Genomic DNA, 19,722 nt, shown 5'->3' with positions numbered 1-19,722 from the left:
GCCCGCAGCTCCAACAATTTGTTTATTACCACTTCCCTGGTGATTGTAATTTTCTTGAGTTCCTCCCTCCCTTCCATTTCCTGACTTACAGCTAATACTGGGATGTTATTTGTATCCTCAATAGTGAAGACCAATCCAAAGTATCTGTTCAATCATCTGCCATCTCTTAATTATCCATTATTAATTCCCCAGACACACTTTCCATAGGACCAACACTCACTTTGTTAACTCTTTTCTTTTTAAAATATCTATCCAAACTCTTACTAGTTGTCTTTATATTTCTTGCTAGCTTTCTCTCGTACTCTAATTTTAACTTCCTTATCAATCTTTTAGTAATTCTTTGCTGTTTGTTTTATATTCTGTCCAATTTTCTGACCTGCCTCCCACCTTTGCACAATTATAGGCTTTTCCTTTAAGTTTGATAGTATCTTTAACTGTTTTCATTAAATATGGATGGTGAGTCCCACCTTTGGAATTTTTCTTTCTCGTTGAAATGTATCTATTCTGTGTATTCTGAAATTTTCCTTAAATGTCTGCCACTGCATCTCTATTGACTTATCCCTTAACCTAATTTGCCAGTTCACTTTAACTAGCTCTGCTTTCATGCCCTTATAATTGCCCTTATTTAAGTTTAAAATACTAGTCTGGGACCCACTCTTCTCTCCCTCAAACTGAATGTAAAATTCAACCATATTATGATCGCTACTACCTAGGGGCACCTTAACTATGAGGTCATTAATTAATCCTATCTCATTGCACAATGCCAAGTCTAGTATAGCCTGCTCTCAGGTTGGCTCCAGAACTTATTTTTCCAAGAAATTATCCCAAAAACATTCTGTGGACTCCTCATCTAGGCTACCTCTGCCCATCAGAATTTTCCAGTCTATATGGATATCAAAATCCACCATAATTATTGCTGTACCTTTCTGACAAGCTGCCATTATTTCTTTTTTTATACCCCATCCTGCAGTGTGGTTAATGTTAGGTGGCCTGGACACCACTCCCACAAGTGACTTCTTGCCTGTATTATTTCTCATCTCAACTCAAACTGCTTCTACATCGTGATCTCCTGAACTTAGGTCATCCCTCTCTATTGCGCTAATACCATCATTAATTAACAGAGCTACCCCACCACCTTTTCCAAGCTTCCTGTCCTTCCTAAATGCCATGTAACCTCCAATATTCACATCCCAATCGATGTCGCCCTGCAGCCAGATCTCTGTAATGACTATCAGATCGTACTTATTTATTCTATTTGTGCTCTCAGTTCATCTGTTTTGTTTCGAATGCTCCATGCATTCAGATACAGAGCATTTAGTTTTGTCCTTTTATTATTTTTGTAACCTCTAGCCTTATCTGTTGATTTACTCTTAGATTTGTCTGCTCTGTCCCTTCCTGTCACAGTCTGTTTATCATTTCACATATTTATACCTTTCTCTCTTGCCTTGTCTCTCCTCCTTGATTCACCATATCTTCCCAAATTTGATTCCTTGCCCCCACGATTCAGTTGAAAACTGTCTCTACTTCCCTCGTTATGTGGCTCGCTAGAACACCGGCACCAGCACGGTTCAGGTGTAGACCGTCCCAACGGTACAGCCACCACTTTCCCCAGTACTGGTGCCAATGTCCCACGAACCAGAACCCACTACTACCACACCAGTCTTTGAGCCACGCATTAATTTCTCTAATCTTATTTGTCCTATGCCAATTTGCACATGGCTCAGGTAATAATCCAGAGATGATTAACTTTGAGGTTCTGCTACTTAATTTGCTGCCTAGTTCCTCATACTGATTTTGCAGAACCTCTAACCTTGTCCTGCCCATATCATTGGTACCGACATGGACCACGACGACTGGATCCTCCCCCTCCCATTGTATGTTTCTCTCCAGCCCTGAGCAGACGTCCTGAATCCTGGCACCGGCAGGCAACACAGCCGTCTGGACTCTTGCTCTTTGCTGCAGAGAACAGAGTCAATCCACCTGACCATACTGTCCCCCACTTCCACTACATTCCTTTTTTCTCACTCTTTGATCCGCGAACTTTTTTTTTATTTCCAAAATATACTTTATTCATAAAAACCTGTAACAATTACATTGTCAAACAGTTCAAAACAGCATCAAAAAATACAAACATTTCAAGGGAGATCAGTTTCCTTCAATACTGTCATGAGTTTCTTCCCAACCCTTCCATTTCACAATTGTCATGTCAATTGCAGTTTTACATTTACAGCAATTGAGAATATTAACGATACAGTTCGAGGGGTTTCCCATGGATCCAGCCCCTCAGTCCAGCTTGGTGGGGGAACATTACACTGTGGTCTTTCCCCATTGAGCCTTTGCTGCGGCTGCGCCAAGCTTTAGTGCGTCCCTCAGCACGTAGTCCTGGACCTTGGAATGTGCCAGTCTGCAACATTCGGTGGTGGACAACTCTTTGCGCTGGAAGACCAGCAAGTTTCAGGCAGACCAAAGGGCGTCTTTCACCGAATTGATAGTCCTCCAGCAGCAGTTGATGTTTGTCTCGGTGTGCGTCCCTGGGAACAGCCCGGAGAGCACAGACTCCTGTGCTACAGAGCTGCTTGGGATGAACCTTGACAAAAACCAGTGCATCTCCTTCCACACCTGCTTTGCAAAGGCACATTCCAGGAGGAGGTGGGCGACCGTCTCTTCCCAACACAGCCAACGCGGGGGCACTGTGCGGAGGGGGCGAGACTTCGGGTGTGCATGAAGGATCTGACGGGGAGGGCCCTTCTCACCACCAGCCAAGCTACGTCTTGGTGCTTGTTTGAATGTTCTGGTGAGCCGCAAACTTTTTTTTTTTATTTCCAAAATATACTTTATTCAGAAAAATATGTAAAAATTACATTGCCAAACAGTTTCCAAACAGCACCAAAAAATACAAACATTGCAAGGGAGATCAGTTTCCTTCAATACTGTCATGAGTTTCTTCCCAACCCTTCCGTTTCACAATTGTCATGTCAATTGCAGTTTTACATTTACAGCAATTGAGAATATTAACGATACAGTTCGAGGGGTTTCCCATGGATCCAGCCCCTCAGTCCAGCTTGGTGGGGGGACCTTACACTGTGGTCTTTCCCCATTGAGCCTTTGCTGCGGCTGCCCCAAGCCTTGGTGCGTCCCTCAGCACGTAGTCCTGGACCTTGGAATGTGCCAGTCTGCAACATTCGGTGGTGGACAACTCTGCGCTGGAAGACCAGCAAGTTTCGGGCAGACCAAAGGGCGTCTTTCACCGAATTGATAGTCCTCCAGCAGCAGTTGATGCTTGTCTCGGTGTGCATCCCTGGGAACAGCCCATAGAGCACAGACTCCTGTGTTACAGAGCTGCTTGGGATGAACCTTGACAAAAACCACTGCATCTCTTTCCACACCTGCTTTGCAAAGGCACATTCCAGGAGGAGGTGGGCGACCGTCTCTTCCCCAACACAGCCAATGCGGGGGCACTGTGCGGAGGGGGCGAGACTTCGGGTGTGCATGAAGGATCTGACGGGGAGGGCCCTTCTCACCGCCAGCCAAGCTACGTCTTGGTGCTTGTTTGAAAGTTCTGGTGATGAGGCATTCCGCCAAATGACTTTGACGGTCTGCTCGGGGAACCATCCGACAGGATCCACCGTTTCCTTTTCCCGTAGGGCCTTGAGGACATTCCGTGCAGACCACTGCCTGATGGACCGGTGGTCAAAGGTGTTTTCCCGCAGAAACTGCTCCACGAAGGATAGGTGGTACGGCACCGCCCAACTGCATGGAGCGTTCCGCGGCAATGTGACCAGGCCCATCCTTCGCAACACCGGGGACAGATGGAACCTCAGCACGTAGTGACACTTGGAGTTTGCGTACTGGGGATCTACACATAGCTTGATGCAGCTGCACACGAAGGTGGTCATCAGGATGAGGGCCACGTTGGGTACATTTTTCCCGCCCTTGTCCAGAGATTTGAACATCGTGTCCCTCCGGACCCGGTCCATTTTAGATCCCCAGACGAAGCGGAAAATGGCTCGGGTGACAGCCACGGCGCAGGAGTGGGGTGTGGGCCAGACCTGCGCCATGTAGAGCAACAACATGAGCGCCTCGCACCCGATGACCAGGTTCTTACCCACAATGGAGAGAGATCGCTGCCCCCACATGCCCAACTTTTGTCGTACCTTGGCTACTCGCTCCTCCCATGTTTTGGTGCACGCCCCGGCCCTTCCGAACCATCTCCCCAGCACCTTCAGGTAGTCTGACCTGACGGTGAAGGGGACAAAGGATCGGTCAGCCCAGTTGCCAAAGAACATGGCCTCGCTCTTGCCGTGGTTAACTTTGGCTCCCGAGGCCAGTTCGAACTGGTCGCAGATGCTCATCAGTCTGCGCACGGACAGCGGATTCGAGCAGAAAACGGCGACATCATCCATGTACAGGGAGGTTTTGACCTGAGTGCCTCCGCTGCCTGTGATTGTCACCCCTCTTATGCTCGCATCCTTCCTAATATACTCAGCAAAGGGTTCAATACAGCAAACAAACAAGACCGGGGACAGAGGGCAGCCCTGTCTGACTCCAGATTTGATCGGGAAACTTTCAGATTCCCACCCGTTGATTGAGACTGCGCTACTGATGTTTGTGTAGAGCAGTTGGATCCAATTGCAGATTCCCTCCCCAAACCCCATTTTGGAAAGCACGTCCATCATGTAGGTGTGCGATATCCTGTCAAAAGCCTTCTCCTGGTCCAGGCTGATGAGGCAGGTGTCCACCCTCCTGTCCCGTACGTAGGCGATCGTATCCCTGAGTAGCGCGAGACTATCAGAGATCTTCCTGCCGGGTACAGTACAGGTCTGATCATGGTGGATCACCAACTCCAGAGCAGACTTGACTCGACTGGCTATGACTTTGGACAGAATCTTGTAATCAACATTAAGCAGTGAGATGGGCCGCCAATTTCTGATTTCTGCCCTCTCCCCCTTCTGCTTGTAAATGAGGTTGATGATGCCTTTTCTCATGGATTCTGACATGCTGCCGGCCAGGAGCATACTCTCGTATACTTCCAGCAGGTCCGGGCCGACCCAGTCCCACAGGGCCGAGTACAACTCGACCGGTAAGCCGTCGCTCCCGGGAGTTTTACTCGTCTCGAAAGACTCGACGGCCTTTGTCAGCTCGTCCAGAGTTAACGGCTTGTCCAGTCTCTCCCTCCTGCTGTCATCTAAGACCTCTGTGATAGATGACAGGAAGGACTGGGAGGCTCTGCTGTCTGTGGGCTTCGCGTCATACAGCCCAGCATAAAAGGATTTGCTGATCCTTAGTATGTCGGACTGCGAAGACGTTACCGAGCCATCTTCTTCCTTCAGGCTGCTGATAACAGAGCTCTCTCTGTGTACCTTTTGGAAGAAGTAACGCGAGCACGTCTCATCCTGCTCGATGGAGCGGACTCTGGACCGGAAGATGATCTTGGAGGCCTCCTTGGCAAAGAACGAGGCCTGCTGGCTCTTCACCTCTTGGAGGTCCTCCTTGACCTCGACCCCCATTGACTGCAACCGGAGTAGATTTTGCATAATTTTCTGGAGTCGGGACACTTCCCTCTGTCTCTCTCTCGCCTTCTGAACACCTTTGTGGATGAAGAACCTCTTGATGTTCTCCTTAATCGCTTCCCACCAGTGAACTGGAGACTCAAACAGGGGTTTCACGGTCCTCCAACCATTGTAATCCCTTTTGAGTTCCTCAACGTTCTCTGGGGTCAGCAGTGTCGCATTGAGCTTCCACGTCCCTCTGCCAACCCGCTGGTCGTCCTGTAAGTGACAGTCGGCCAGTAAGAGGCAGTGGTCGGAGAAGAACACCGGCTTGACGTCGGTGGATCCGACCGTGACAGCACGGGACACAAACAGGAAGTCAATCCTGGAACGGGCAGACCCGTCCGATCTTGACCATGTGTATCTGCGCTGCGCTCCGTCTGCAGGTTTGCTGAAGACGTCGTGTAGTTTGGCATCTTTAACTGTTTCTATTAGGAATCTGGACGTAGCGTCCAGTTTGCTGTCGTCACTGCCGGATCGTCCAGCCGCATCGATGATGCAGTTGAAGTCACCGCCTAGGATGACCGGCCTGGACGTCGCCAGCAGCAGTGGGAGCTGCTGGAAGACGGTCAGCCGCTCGCTGCGTTGCACCGGGGCGGACACGTTGATCAACCAGAGCGGAGCTTTGTTGTACATCACGTCTGCTACGAGGAGGCGGCCGCCCACCAACTCCTTAACTTCGGAGATGGTGAAGTTACCTCCCCGCAGCAGAATACCCAGGCCGGAGGAACGGCAGTCATTACCCCCCGACCAGATCGATGGCCCGTGGGACCACCATCGCGACCACTGCCTGTAGGTGCTGAGGTGTGGTATTCCACACTCCTGCAGAAACAGTAGGTCAGCTTTGACCTTGGCAAGGTAATCCAAGGTTGAAATACATCGCGTAGTAGATTTAATGCTACGCACATTAATGGAAGCAATTCTTACACCCATTTTTTACTAAAAATTAGTTGTTGCTTCCCATACCGTTTGTCCTCGCTAGTCCCAGTCCTTCCCCTTCGGGATGTTCCTGCATACCCATCGTATGCGCAAGCAGTTTCACGTTGGTTGGGCTCAGAAACCCCTCCTGATTTTTCATGCAGGGTTTGTGCCGCTCGGGTGACATCGGGGGGGTCTTGTAGGCAGAGAGGATTGGATTGTCCTCAGCTGCTTCCATCTGTTCCTCCTCGAAAACATCACAGCTCCCGGTCTCCAACAGCTCAGGTGCGCCAGACGTGTCTTTGCTCCCGGTGTCCCGGAGCTGAGATGCGTTGGACACGTCGTTAGGTGTGGGGCATTGGGGTTGGGGCACGCCGGGCCCATCACAGCTTCCAGTGCCCGGGGGCTGGGATGCTCCATCATCCATCTCGGAGTTCTGCCGCCTCTTTTGAAGGGGCTGTCGCTCCAGCATTTCCCCGTCCAGTGAAGAGGAGTTGTTGCAGTCTGATTCAGAAGAGAGCCTCCTCTTGCCACTGGTTTGGGTGGTGGCTTTGGGATGTTTTTTCTTTGTGGTTTTCCTCTGGACCACTTGCCACTGACCTGTTTGTCCATCTGCTGCCTCCTCCTCCATTGATTCTGTCTGTGGAGGAGGGGTTTCCGGGCGCTGGATAGGTGCTGGGTCGTTGGTTTCAGCTGCCTCCCCTTCCTTCTCAAGTTGAAGTTCCTCGCTGCGGAGAAGGTTGCTGGTCTCCTTTCGAACAGCGGACGCCTTCGTCGAACCTTCTCCCGGCCTTTCCTTGGACCTTGCCGCCTGAGCATAGCTGAGGCAACGTTTGGGGCAGGTCTTGTAGAGATGGCCTGCCGCACCGCACAAGTTGCAACACTTAGTCTGCTTACAGTCCTTGGTCTGATGGCCTTCCTCCTTGCAGTTCTTGCAAACAACCGTGCTGCAGTTGACTGCCATGTGACCAGATTTGCGACAGGTGCGGCAAACTCTGGGCTGCCCAGCGTCGACCAAGAAGCCTCGACTTCCCCCGATAGCGAAGGTGGAGGGAGGGTGGATGATGGCTCCTCTGGGATCTACCTTCAAGGTCACCTTGACCTGCCGCTTGCTGGTCCAGTTCCCAAAGGGGTCCTTGACATCAGTGCTGCTGCCGGCCACCTCGACGTACCTGGCGAGAAAGGTGAGTACATCCACCACCGGAACATGGGGGTTGTAGAGGTGAATCGTCACCACCCGGTCCCGTTGTGACGGAAGCGTGAAGAGCGGCTCCGCCGTGAGGATCGACAGTGGCGCCCGGTCCCCTTTCTCCTTGAACGCCTTCAGAAACTTGATGCATCCCGCCACGTTCCGGAACGTCACGTCGAAGTATCCACTGCTGGGGAATTCCTGCAGGCAGAAGACGTCCGTCGCTTGAAATCCGCAGCAATCGAAGAGAATTTTCTTGATGAAGAAGGTGCGATCGACCGGTGCATCTCCTTCCTTGTCCTTCACGACCACCCGAACAGTGTTGCGCACTCCCTGGCCCGAAACGCGAAAATTGGTTATAGCCATTTCAATCAAAGTTCCCCCAGGATCAAAAGGCATTGATCATGGTCTCTTCTCAATCAAATAAGCACTGATAAGAACAGATACTACACTTGCTGCAGATGTGTTTGCTCTGGATCACACTGGCATCCAGGAGCTCCCACATGCTGCAGCTGTGACACATCACCTGTCCTGTCATCCTGAACGTGTTTCAATTAACTACTTAATTATTTTATTCAATTGTTTATTTTATTGTATATTTTATTAAGCTTACTACTAGTTTGTTTACTATTTTAAACATTAGGACTAAAATGGACCTTAATCACTTACCAGATACTCATCAAACATGCAGCTTTTTCCAAACCAATCAACTACCTGCTTGCCTGTGATGTCACAGCTTACCAGATCCTCACCAAACAGCTCCTTCCACTGCACCGAAGCAAGAACCAAATCCTGTAAACTCACCCCAGCGGCTCTCTGTTTCCCTGCTCTCACTCTCCATTGTGATGTCACTCCTTGATTTTTTTTACCCCTGCTCTGCTCCTCTCTCTCTCGCTCTGTCTCTGAGTCGGTGCTTTTAACACACTTGTGAACTCTCTGTTCCGTTGTGCTCTTCTGTGACTGGTCCAAAATCTGACTCTGGTGGGATTTGAACCCATAACCTTTGAATGCCTTGTTTATCATTATTTCGAAGTCCAACACGCTATCCATTGCGCCACAGAGCCGCACTTATTGTGAACAACATCACCAAGGCCTTTGATCTTGTCAGCAGAGACGGACTCTTCAAACTGCGATGGAAACTCGGCTGCCCTCCTGAACTCTTGGGCATCATCTCTTCTTTTCACGAGAACATGCACAGTTCCATCAGTTACAATGGAGCAACATCAGACACTTTCAAGATCAGCAGTGGGGTAAAGCAGGGCTGCGCGCTGGCGCCAACTCTCTTAGGAACAGAGGAACATAGGAGTAGGCCATTCAGCCCGTCGAGCCTGTTCTGCCATTCAATTCGATCATGGCTGATCATCTACCTCTATCTGCCCCTTTCCCGTGCTATCCCCATATCCCTTGATTTCCTGAGTATCAAGATTTCTAACAATTTCTGTCTTGGACATGCTCAATGATTGAACTGCCACAGCTCTCTGGGGTAGAGAATTCCAGTGATTCACCACCGTCTGAGTGTAGAAATTCAACCGTATCTCAGTTTTAAATGGCCTACTCCTTATTCTGAGACTTGGTCCCCTGATTTTAGACTCACCAACCAGGGCAAATATCCTATCTACATCCACACTGTCACACCCTGTAAGAATTTTATCAGTTTCAATGAGATCACCTCTCATTCTTCGAAACTTTAAGGAATACAGGCCCAGTTTCAGTCCCACCATCCCAGGGATTAGTCTGGTGACCCTCTGTTTCACTCCCTCTATGGCAAGTATATCCTTCCTTAGATGAGGAGACCAAACTAAACAAAATACTCCAGCGCGGTTTCACCAAGGCTCTATACAATGGCAACAAGACATCTTTACTCCCGTACTCAAGACCCCTCGTGTGAAGGCCAACATACCATTTGCCTTCCTAATTGATTGCTGCACCTGCACAAGAGCTTTTAGTGTCTCATGAACAAGGACACCCAGGTCCCTTTGGGCATCAACACTTCGCAACCTCTCACCATTTAAGAAATACTCTGTCTTTCTGTTTATTCCACCAAAGTGGAGAACTTCACACTTATTCACATTATATTCCATCTGCCATGTTCTTTCCCATTCACTTAGCCTCTCCAGGTTCCCTGGAAACCTCTCTGCATCATTCTCACAGCTCACACTTCACCTAGCTTTATGTCATCTGCAAACTTGGAAATATTACATTTAATCCCCACATCCAAATCATTTATTTCGGTTGTTAACAGCTGTGGCTCCAACACTGATCCTTGCAGTACCCCAATAGTAACAGCCTGCCATCCTGAGGAGGACCCGTTATTCCTGCTCTCTGTTTTCGGTCTGTTAACCAATTCTCAATCCACACCAGTATATTATTCCCAATCCTATGTGCTCTAATTTTGTTTACTCACCTCCTGTGTGGGACATTACCAAAGCATCCACTGGTTCTCCTTTATCTGTTCTACAGGTAACATCCTCAAAAAACTCAACGGGTTTTTTCAAGCCTGTTTTCCTTTTCATAAATCTATGTTGACTCTGCCCAATCATATCATTATTTTCTAACTGTCTAGTTATCACATCCTTTATAATTGGTGTATTCTTCTCCATGCTGCTATTGTACACAGATGGGGGTGTTCACCTGTATATCAGAGCTGACGACAAGCTGTTCATCTTGGCAAGACTCCAGTTGGACGTAGAGACTTGGACGTAGAGACTCCACTTTCCATCAACATTGACAACCTCACTTTGGAGGTTGTCAACAGTTCACATACCTTGGATCAACAATCACCAGCAATCTGTCCCTTGATGCTGAAATCAGCACCAGGATTGCCAATGCTGCAGCTGTCATGTCAAAGTTGAGAAGATGGGTGTGAACCGACAGCAAACTGACCGAAAATACAAAACTCCATGTGTACCAGGCTTGTGTTCTCAGCACCCTCCTTTATAGTAGAGAAGCATCAACAACTGATACAAGCCAAGAAAAGCAGCTGAACAGCTTCCACCTCCACTGCCTCAGATGGATATTGGGCATCTCCTGGCAGGACAGAGTGCCGAATGAGGAAGTACACCAGCGTGCAGGGATCCGCAGCATGTTTGCCCTTTTGAGTCAGAGGCGGCTCTGTTGACTGGGCCAAATGAATGACAGTCACATTGCCAAATACATGCTCTGTGGTGAGCTTGCTATAAGCACAAGACCAACAGGTCAGGGAAAAAATCAAGTCATTTGGAGAGGTTTGAGTTAATTAAGGAGAGTGGGCATGGATTTATAAATGGAAGTTCATGCTTGATGAATCTAACTGCATTTTTTGATAAACTATCTGAGAAAGTTGATGAAGGGAATGCAGTGGATGTTGTTTATATGGATTTTACAAAAGCATTTTATAAAGTACCACATAAAAGGGTGGTTAACAAAATTGAGGTTCATGGATTAGGAGGGTCAGTGTCCATTTGGATAGGAAATTGGTTTAAGGACAGAAAACAGCGAGTCATATGAAATGGTTCTTGGTCAGACCGGAGGATAGTCGACAGTGGTGTTCCCCAAGGGTCAGTGCTAGAACCATTGCTTTTTTTTGCAACAGATTAATGACTTGGATCTTGGAATATCGAGTAGAATCTCAAAATATGCCGATGACACCAAACTTGGAGGAGTGGCAAACAGTGAGGATGATATGAACTGCCTGAAACAGGATAGTTATCCGCTAGTAGGATGGGCAGACAGGTGGCAGATGGAATCTAATAGTGACAAGTGTGAGGTGATGCATTTTAGCAGAAGAAATAGGGAGAGGCAATATATACTCAATGCTACAGTTCTGAAGAGTGTGCTGGAATAGAGGGACCTGGAGTACATGTCCATCATTCTTTGAAGTTGGCAAGACATATTGCGAGAGTGGTTAGCAAAGCATGTGGGATCTTGGGCTTTATAAATAGAGACATTGAGTACAAAAGCAGGGTTGTTATGCTGAACTCTGGTTAGGCCCCAATTGGAGTGTTGCATCCAGATCTGCTCACCAATCTTTAGAAAGGATGTGCGGATTCTTGAGAGGGTGCAGAGGAGATTTACCAGAATAGTTCCAGGGATGGAGGGTTTTAGTTTCAAGGTTAGGTTAGAAAAACAGGGTTTTTTCTGGCTGTCTCAAAGGAGATTGAGGGGAGAATGGATAGAGGTGTCGAAGGCTATGACAGTTTTAGATAAGTTGGCAAGGAAAAATTGTTCCCATTAACTATTGGTACAAGGACTAGGGGATTCAGATTGAAGGTTTTGGACAAGAGACGCAGGGGGAATGTGCGGAAGAGTTTTTTTACACAGTGATTGGTAATGATCTGTAACTCGCTGCCCCCGAGGGTGGAGGAAGTGGAGACAATCGTTGGTTACAAAAGGAATTTCGATGGGCATTTGAAGGAAATAAATTTACAGGGCTAGGGGGATCGAGCAGACGAGTGGGACTGACTGGATCGCTCCATGGAGAGCTGGCCTGTTCTTGATGGAGCGAATGGCCTCCTTCTATACCACAAATGACCCAATGACTCGATGAGTCTATGTCACTCTCAGAATCAAGACAACAGAGTGACAGATTTAACACAACATTATAACATATGTTTGGTTTGACAAATTCAGTAATAACTCGTCTCCACTCCTAGTATTTCTAAATCCCACACATTCACTACAATGTCAACAATTATTTCCTGTTGTGTCTCTCTCACATTTGTAAACTTCACGATATTGGAGTGAGGTGACATCTACTGGCGGGAAGCAAGAACTGCAATCAAGCAGCAGAAACTCCACAGTCTGTCAGGGTTAAAGAAACATTGCAATATGAGGAAATAGTGAAGGGGTTTGATCGGGTTGATGGAAACATGATTCCACTTGTGGTATTGTATGAAGCAAGGGCCGGAAATATAAAATTGTCATTAATAAAAGAAATGAGGACTTCATGAAAAATGCATTTGCTTAGAGAATGGTTATAGAGATATACAGCACTGATATAGGCCCTTTGGCCCACTGAGTCTGCACTGACCATCAACCACCCATTTATACTAATCCTATGTTAACCCAGAATTCCCTACCACATCCCCACATTTCTCCTATCACCTACCCTGGGGCCAATTTACAACAGTCAATTTATCTATCAACCCACAAGTCTTTCGTTGTGGGAGGAAACCAGAGTACCTTGTGAAGCCCACATAAACAACTTGCAAACTCCACACAGGCAGTATACAGAACTGAATTGGGGTCATTGAAGTTGTGAAGCTACAGTGCTCACCAGTGCACCACCCTTAGAATGTGGATAGAGTAAAAAGTGAGATTGGATGGACAGAAGCAGTCTGAAAAGATGGCTCAAACAAAAGGTGAAAACCCTGAAATGTTAACTCTGTTTCTCTCTCCACAGATGCTGTCAGAGGTGCTGAGTATTTCCAGCACTTTCTGTTTTTATTTCAGCTTTGTAGGATATTGTTTTGATCTGAAAAAAATGCATGATCGGCTGTGGGTGCCAGTGAAATTCCACAGGAGCGAATAAAAACCATGCCAACGGTGGCTCGTTGATCTAGGGGTATGATTCTCGCTTTGGGGATATAAGTGATTATTATGTGAGAGGTCCTGGGTTCAAATCCCAGACGAGCCCTTCTCTGTTGCCATTTTTAGTTTAAGGTCATCGATTGCTTTCAGCCTTCCAGAAAGCGGAATCGATTTCCAAACTGAGCCTGCTTGAGGACCGGGGAACTGGATTCAAAGAGCTTGTCGACAAAATTGAAATGAACAAAGTATACAGATTGTCAAGTGGGAATATAAGGTTGCAACAGTAACTAAAGGCCTGCTCGGGTCAGCAAATGAAACCCGACCCAAGCCTGACAGCACCACATCCGACCTGGTCCGAGTCCTTTCATTTTTTTCCCGTGCCCGAACTGACCACCAGAATGTTCAGTTAAACTTGCTTCCGTTTTTCACTTTTTAAGCTTGTGCAGGTAAGGCAACAAAAACTGTAACTGGACTTGAAAGGTTGTTTAAATGTGCATTAAGATTAGAGCTACGTACCGGAGTTGATGAGCTGAAGATTGTTACCATAGAAGTTAGTGATTGTGAGGTCACTAGTTAAAGAGAAAGTCATGGAGTTGTGCCCAGACAGGTTGTCCCACACTGTATTGATTAAAATATTGCCCGAAGGCTAGAAAATATCATTATACATTCCCTAGACTCCTGCTTTACAGGTTGAAATACTTTCTGCAAGTTTATCCAGAAAGCAGCTGAGATGCAGAGACCAGGAAGGTCTTGAGTGATTAATTATTATAAAATATACATTCTTATATTAAAGAGATTGTGCTCTACCTTCGATGGAATCGCTCACTGCAGACTAGTGCGGAGTGTTTCCCGCCTTGACGTCCTGGCTGTCACTGGATCTTGAGTCCAGGCCTCTGGATTACTGGTCCAGTAATCTTTGAAATTTCTCCCTTGATCTAATATTTTAATCTGGTAAGTCAGATTTTACAAAAAAAAATTAAATGATTTAAGACTGCTTCATGTTCAGCAGTGCCAAATGAATAAAGAAATTCAAATATATTCAAAATTATATATCAACTATTAAATACTAATGCCCAGCTTTGAATACAAAAATGCCTCTAATTGTGTTCTGGTCTGGAATGGAATTCTTCAGTGTTTCTGTTTAGCTTGGATTGACTCATCGATTTTCTTGTTTTTCACTTTGTCGATGCCTTTGAATAATTGTGGATCCTTCTTCAGGGAGTCTTCTTTCACCAGGTAGTTCTGACCTCTGATGATGTTGATCGTAATCAGCTTCAATTTGCTGATAGTTTTGGAAGTGAGCAGATTTCCTTTGCTTGAGTTTACAACATGGAACTTAGTCTGACGTGTGGACCCATGGGAGGATTTGAAAGCTGCCCTTGCATTGGATCATACAGTTGCATCCATCCAAACAGAGGTACAGTAGAAGTGACATATTCAGTTCAGTCTGTCGATCATGGGGCTTTCAATCTCAGGGTTGTGAGTTTGAGCGCCATTTAGTTTTTCCATTTTTTAGGCTTCATTAGCAGAGAGTACAAGGAGTGTTTGAAATGAAATTCAACAACAGTATGAGAAACGCTCTCTTTCATTCGGGACTCTTAACTCTCTGCAGCATCTCGCTGTGAAAGATTGAACTTTATCTCATTTCTTTTTCAGCTGGGAGTCAGTGCGGCTCAGTGGGACTTCTGGCTGTCTCCCACCTCACAATCCATCAGTGCTGAGAAAGCAATGGGAAATATTACTCATGGCTGAGTAAGCAGAGGACACCGATTTAAGGTGAATGGGAAAAGAATCAAAGGCAACATGAGGAAAAACCTTTTTTATGCAGCAAATGGTTAAGATCTGATATGTACTGCCTGAGAGTGTGACGGAGGAAGATTCAACCATAGCTTTCAAAAGGATATATGATAATTATCTGAAGGGAAAAATAATTCAGGTTTTCATGGAATACATGAGGATGTGGCATGAGCTGAGTTGCTTGTGCAGAGAGGCAGCACAAGCACGATGAGCTGAATCCCTCCTTTTGTGCTGTAAGTATTCTGTGATCTATGATTCTATACAAAGTGAAACCAACACTCACATATGAGAAACTGACAGGTACAGTGTAAACCCCACACTAACAAACCAGCAAATGCCAGGGACAGAGTAAAACCAACAGTCCCAGACATGAAACTGACAGATACTGTGTGAAACCCAAAAATCACTTCTCAGGATTTGGCAGTTAATGTGTAAAAACCTCTCTTCAATATCCATACTGCAAGATACAAAGAAAATTAGGTACAAACCCAGGCTCATACTTCGAAGACTGAGAGATAAAGAGCAAAACACAGACTCACCTACAAGAGGCTGACAAGTACAGAGAATAAAATAGAGGGGGTGCAGATTCAAAACACATGCATGTAACGGATACTGATAGGGATAGAATCAAACCCTTTCTCACACATGACACGAAAATTGGTGGTGTCGTAAATAGTGAGGAGGAACGCCTTAGATTACAGGCCAATATAGATCGTCCGAGGCAGAGAATATAAGAGCAGGGAGGTTATGACGGAGCTGTATAAAATGCTAGTTAGGCCACAGCTGGAGTACTGTGTACTGTTCTGGGTACCACACTATAGGAAGGATGTGATTGCACTGGAGAGGGTACAGAAGAGAGTCACCAGGATGTTGCCTGGGCTGGAGCATTTCAGCTATGAAGAGAGACTGAAAAGGCTAGCGTTGTTTTCCTTAGAGCAGAGAAGGCTGAGGGGAGATAAGATTGAGGTTTACAAAATTATGAGGGGCATTGATGGGTTAGATAGGAAGAAACATTTTACCTTAGCGGAGGGGTCAATAACCAGGTGGCATAGATTTAAGGTAAGGGGCAGGAGGTTTAGATGGGATTTGAGGAAAAAAATTTTACCCAGAGGGTGGTTGGAATCTGGAACGCACTCCCTGAAGAGGTGGTAGAGGCCGGAACCCTCACAACATTTAAGAAGTATTTACATGAGCACTTGAAATGCTACAGCAGACAAGGCTACGGGCCAAATACTGGAAAATGGGATTAGAATAGTTAGGTGCTTGATGGCCAGCACAGACACAGTGGGCTGAAGGGCCTGTTTCTGTACTGTATAACTCTATGACTCTATATCAGAAACTGATAGATCTGGACAAAAGCTGATGTTCACATACAAGTTGTTGAAAGATATGTGTTGAAACTCACATTTTTTTTTATTTCCAAAATATACTTTATTCATAAAAATCTGTAAAAATTACATTCCCAAACAGTTTAAAACAGCATCAAGTCAAAAAATACAAACAGTGCAAAGGTGATCAGTTACCTTCTGTACAATCATGAGTTGCCTCACAACCCTTCCATTTCATTGTCATGCCATATACATTTTTACATTTACAGCGCACAAAATTTCTCCGATACAGTTCGAGGGATTTCCCATGGATCCAGCCCCTCAGTTCTGCTTGGTGGGGGGACCTTACACTGTGGTCTTTCCCCATTGAGCCATTGCTGCGGCTGCCCCAAGCCTTGGTGCGTCCCTCAGCACGTAGTCCTGGACCTTGGAATGTGCCAGTCTGCAACATTCGGTGGTGGACAACTCTTTTCGCTGGAAGACCAGCAAGTTTCAGGCAGACCAAAGGGCGTCTTTCACCGAATAGATAGTCCTCCAGCAGCAGTTGATGTTTGTCTCGGTGTGCGTCCCTGGGAATAGCCCGTAGAGCACAGACTCCTGTGTTCCCGAGCTGCTTGGGATGAAGATCAACAAAAACCACTGCATCTCTTTCCACAAAGTTAACTCACATAGCAATAGCAGAAACAGTCACAAACCAAAAACTGAAACATACAGAGTAAAAACCCACATTCTCACACCAGAAATTCACGGCTACAAAGTGAAACTGACTCTCTCCTCCCAGGCACTGACAGGTACAAAAGAAAACACGCACGAACATACCAGGAAATGAAATGTAGGAAATAAAACCTGATTATCATGTCAGAGATTGGCATTAATGACAGTTGTGGTACCCAGAATGCTCTGCGCTCCAGAATTTGCCTTGTCTCTGATAAGGAGCAGGCGCGGTAGTGCCTGAGCTCCATCTGCAGCTGGAGCGGAATATTCACAAAGTGCAGGGAGACCGCGCCCGTAGCGGGTGCACACAGCTGGAGCAGGGCATCAAGGCCACAATAGGATGGAACAATCCCGTTTGTGTCCCTGCGGGTGGCGGTGAAGCTTTTCCCTGTGAGGCTTCCCAAAACTGCCCGCCAGCAAGGTCAACTGGTCAGAGAGCGTCTGTAAATGGATAGGAATTGGGGATTGAGCAGGGAGCGTCTCTAAATGAATAAGATTTGGGGACTGGGCAAGGAGCCTCTGTAAATGGATAAGAATTGGGGATTTGGCAGGGAGCGTTTTTTTATCCATTCGTGGGATGTGGGTGTCGCTGGCTCGATCTCAGCTGCAGTAATGTGTCCAGTTCTGGGCACCAGGTTTCAGAAAGGACATCAAAGCTTTTGAGACAGTTCGGAGGAGATTTACGAGAATGATACCAGAGATGAGGGGTTTCAGTTCTCTGGACAGGGTGGTGAAGCTGGGATTGTTGGCCAAAAATGTCAAGGGGAGATGAGGAGAGATCTTTTTACCCAGTAACTGATTCGGATTTGGAATGAATTGTCTGACAGGGTGCTGGAAACAGATTCAATTATAACTTTCATAAAGGAATTGGACAAATATTTCAAAGTGAATTTCTCCAGGACTATGGGGAAATAGGCAGGGGGTTGGACTAATTGCATCATTTTTTTCACAGATTCAGCACAGGCACAAAAGACCGATTGGCCTCCTTCTGTGCTGTATGATTCTATGAAATAGTGACAGTCAGGGCAAGTCTGTATAAGAAGGAGAAATGGAGACAGGTCAGGGAGAGCACATCACCAAAACTGGGGGATACTACATTGGACAGGGAGGGTCGGAGGGGGAGAGAGCATGTACATACAGTCAGAATCAGCACCTTCAGGGGAGGAGAGAGAGAGGAACCAGTGAGTGTAGAACTGAACCCAGCCAGAGTCAACCTGCTGAAACACCAGTGAGTTCACACTGGGGAGAGATCATTTACCTGCTCCGTGTGTGGGAAGGGGTTCACTCAGTCATCCAACCTCACTGAATATCAACTTGTTCACACTGATCAGAGACCTTTTCAATGTCCTGACTGTGAAAAGAGCTTGAAAAGCGGTAATGATCTGCTGAAACACCAACACATTCACTCTGGGGAGAGGCCATTCCCCTGCCATGTGTGTGGGAAGGGATTCACTCAGTCATTCAATCTGCTGCAACGTCAGCAAGTTCACATGTAACTGCAGGGGTTGGATTCTGCTGTTGTTGCTGCTATTCATCACTTTCAGAGACAAAGTTGGGTCTTACTTTATAGCCAGTGTAGTCCAGAGCAAAGGCGTCTTCTTAATGTTGAGATAAACGGGAGAAGAAACCGGGAAGTGGCGGCGAGGATGGGGGAGGTGCTGCACCATCACTTTAATGGTGCACCCTCCCTCCCCCGGGATCCTTGCTGCACGTCCGCCAGGCCTGGCGGCTCTGATTGGGGTCGTGAGAGCCCCTGAGACTCGGTGCAGCTGAGGCTGCGCTCACTCCCGCTCAGCTCTGTTGTGATATTTAAAATACGAAAGGCCTGTTGGACTGAGAGCTGATCTGGAATTTAGAAAGCAGCATTACTGGAGGCTCATTGCTGCTCAGCACAATCTCACCCCCGATCCTGGGAATTGTTGATTCTACACCCTGCAGTTCAGTTCTTCACTTAACTAGAGGGGGAGATGTGTGAGAAGAAAAACAGAGCAAATTAAAAAACACAGCTGGACAGATGTGCAACAGGTCAATCCACTGTTACAATAACTCGATCACTGACTCCCTCCTGACAATAACCAGCCCTTTCACAGAGACTGTGGGTGGCTCTGAAAAGAGCCTTTGGTTTATTAGATGTCATTTTGGCCGCTTTACTTTTTCTGGGAGCTCTGAGCGCTGGTTTGCTTGGGCAGCAGCAAGGCCTGGATATTAGGCAGCACCCCGCCCTGAGCGATGGTCACGTCTGACAGCAGCTTGATGAGCTCCTCGTTGTTGCGGACGGCCAGCTGCAGGTGTCTGGGGATGATGCGGGTCTTCATGTTGTCCCGGGCCGCGTTACCGGCCAGCTCGAGGATTTCAGCGGTCAGATACTCGAGCATTTTGCAGCGCCAACATCATCACATTTCCGCAACAAATCCATCTTCGTGCATGCGTGATAAAGCATCATTGGGTATCTAGCCACCCCATCCCCCCACCACTTGGCTGGAGGAAGTGGCTGAATGGGAGATTTTGAAGCTGTCGCTCTCCCCCCTCGGCAACTCACTCCAGGCCTCGACGAATCCCCCCCTCAGCCGCTCGCTCCAGACCTCGCTGCTCCCCCACCCCCCCACACCCCTGGCCAGTTGTTCCTCGCTTCGCACCACCCCACTCTCTGGCCACTCGCTCCAGGCCGTGCCACTTCCCTCCTCTCAGCCACTCACTCCTCCGTCGCCCTGTCACTCCT

General features: G+C 47.1%; 2 non-coding genes across 2 annotated transcripts; one reads left to right on the top strand and one right to left on the bottom strand.

Moving 5' to 3' along the window:
• Positions 1-8,629: 8,629 nt before the first annotated feature.
• Positions 8,630-8,720, bottom strand: trnar-ucg (transfer RNA arginine (anticodon UCG)). Its single transcript is given in 2 exon segments — positions 8,630-8,665; positions 8,684-8,720. It is a non-coding gene; the product is annotated as a tRNA-Arg (tRNA).
• Positions 8,721-13,181: 4,461 nt separating this feature from the next.
• trnap-ugg (transfer RNA proline (anticodon UGG)) lies at positions 13,182-13,270 on the top strand. Its single transcript is given in 2 exon segments — positions 13,182-13,217; positions 13,235-13,270. It is a non-coding gene; the product is annotated as a tRNA-Pro (tRNA).
• Positions 13,271-19,722: the final 6,452 nt, after the last annotated feature.

Source organism: Heterodontus francisci, unplaced genomic scaffold, assembly GCF_036365525.1.
Source record: "Heterodontus francisci isolate sHetFra1 unplaced genomic scaffold, sHetFra1.hap1 HAP1_SCAFFOLD_43, whole genome shotgun sequence".
In the NCBI taxonomy this organism is placed as follows: domain Eukaryota; kingdom Metazoa; phylum Chordata; class Chondrichthyes; order Heterodontiformes; family Heterodontidae; genus Heterodontus; species Heterodontus francisci.
This window is presented reverse-complemented; position numbering and strand designations above follow the sequence as displayed.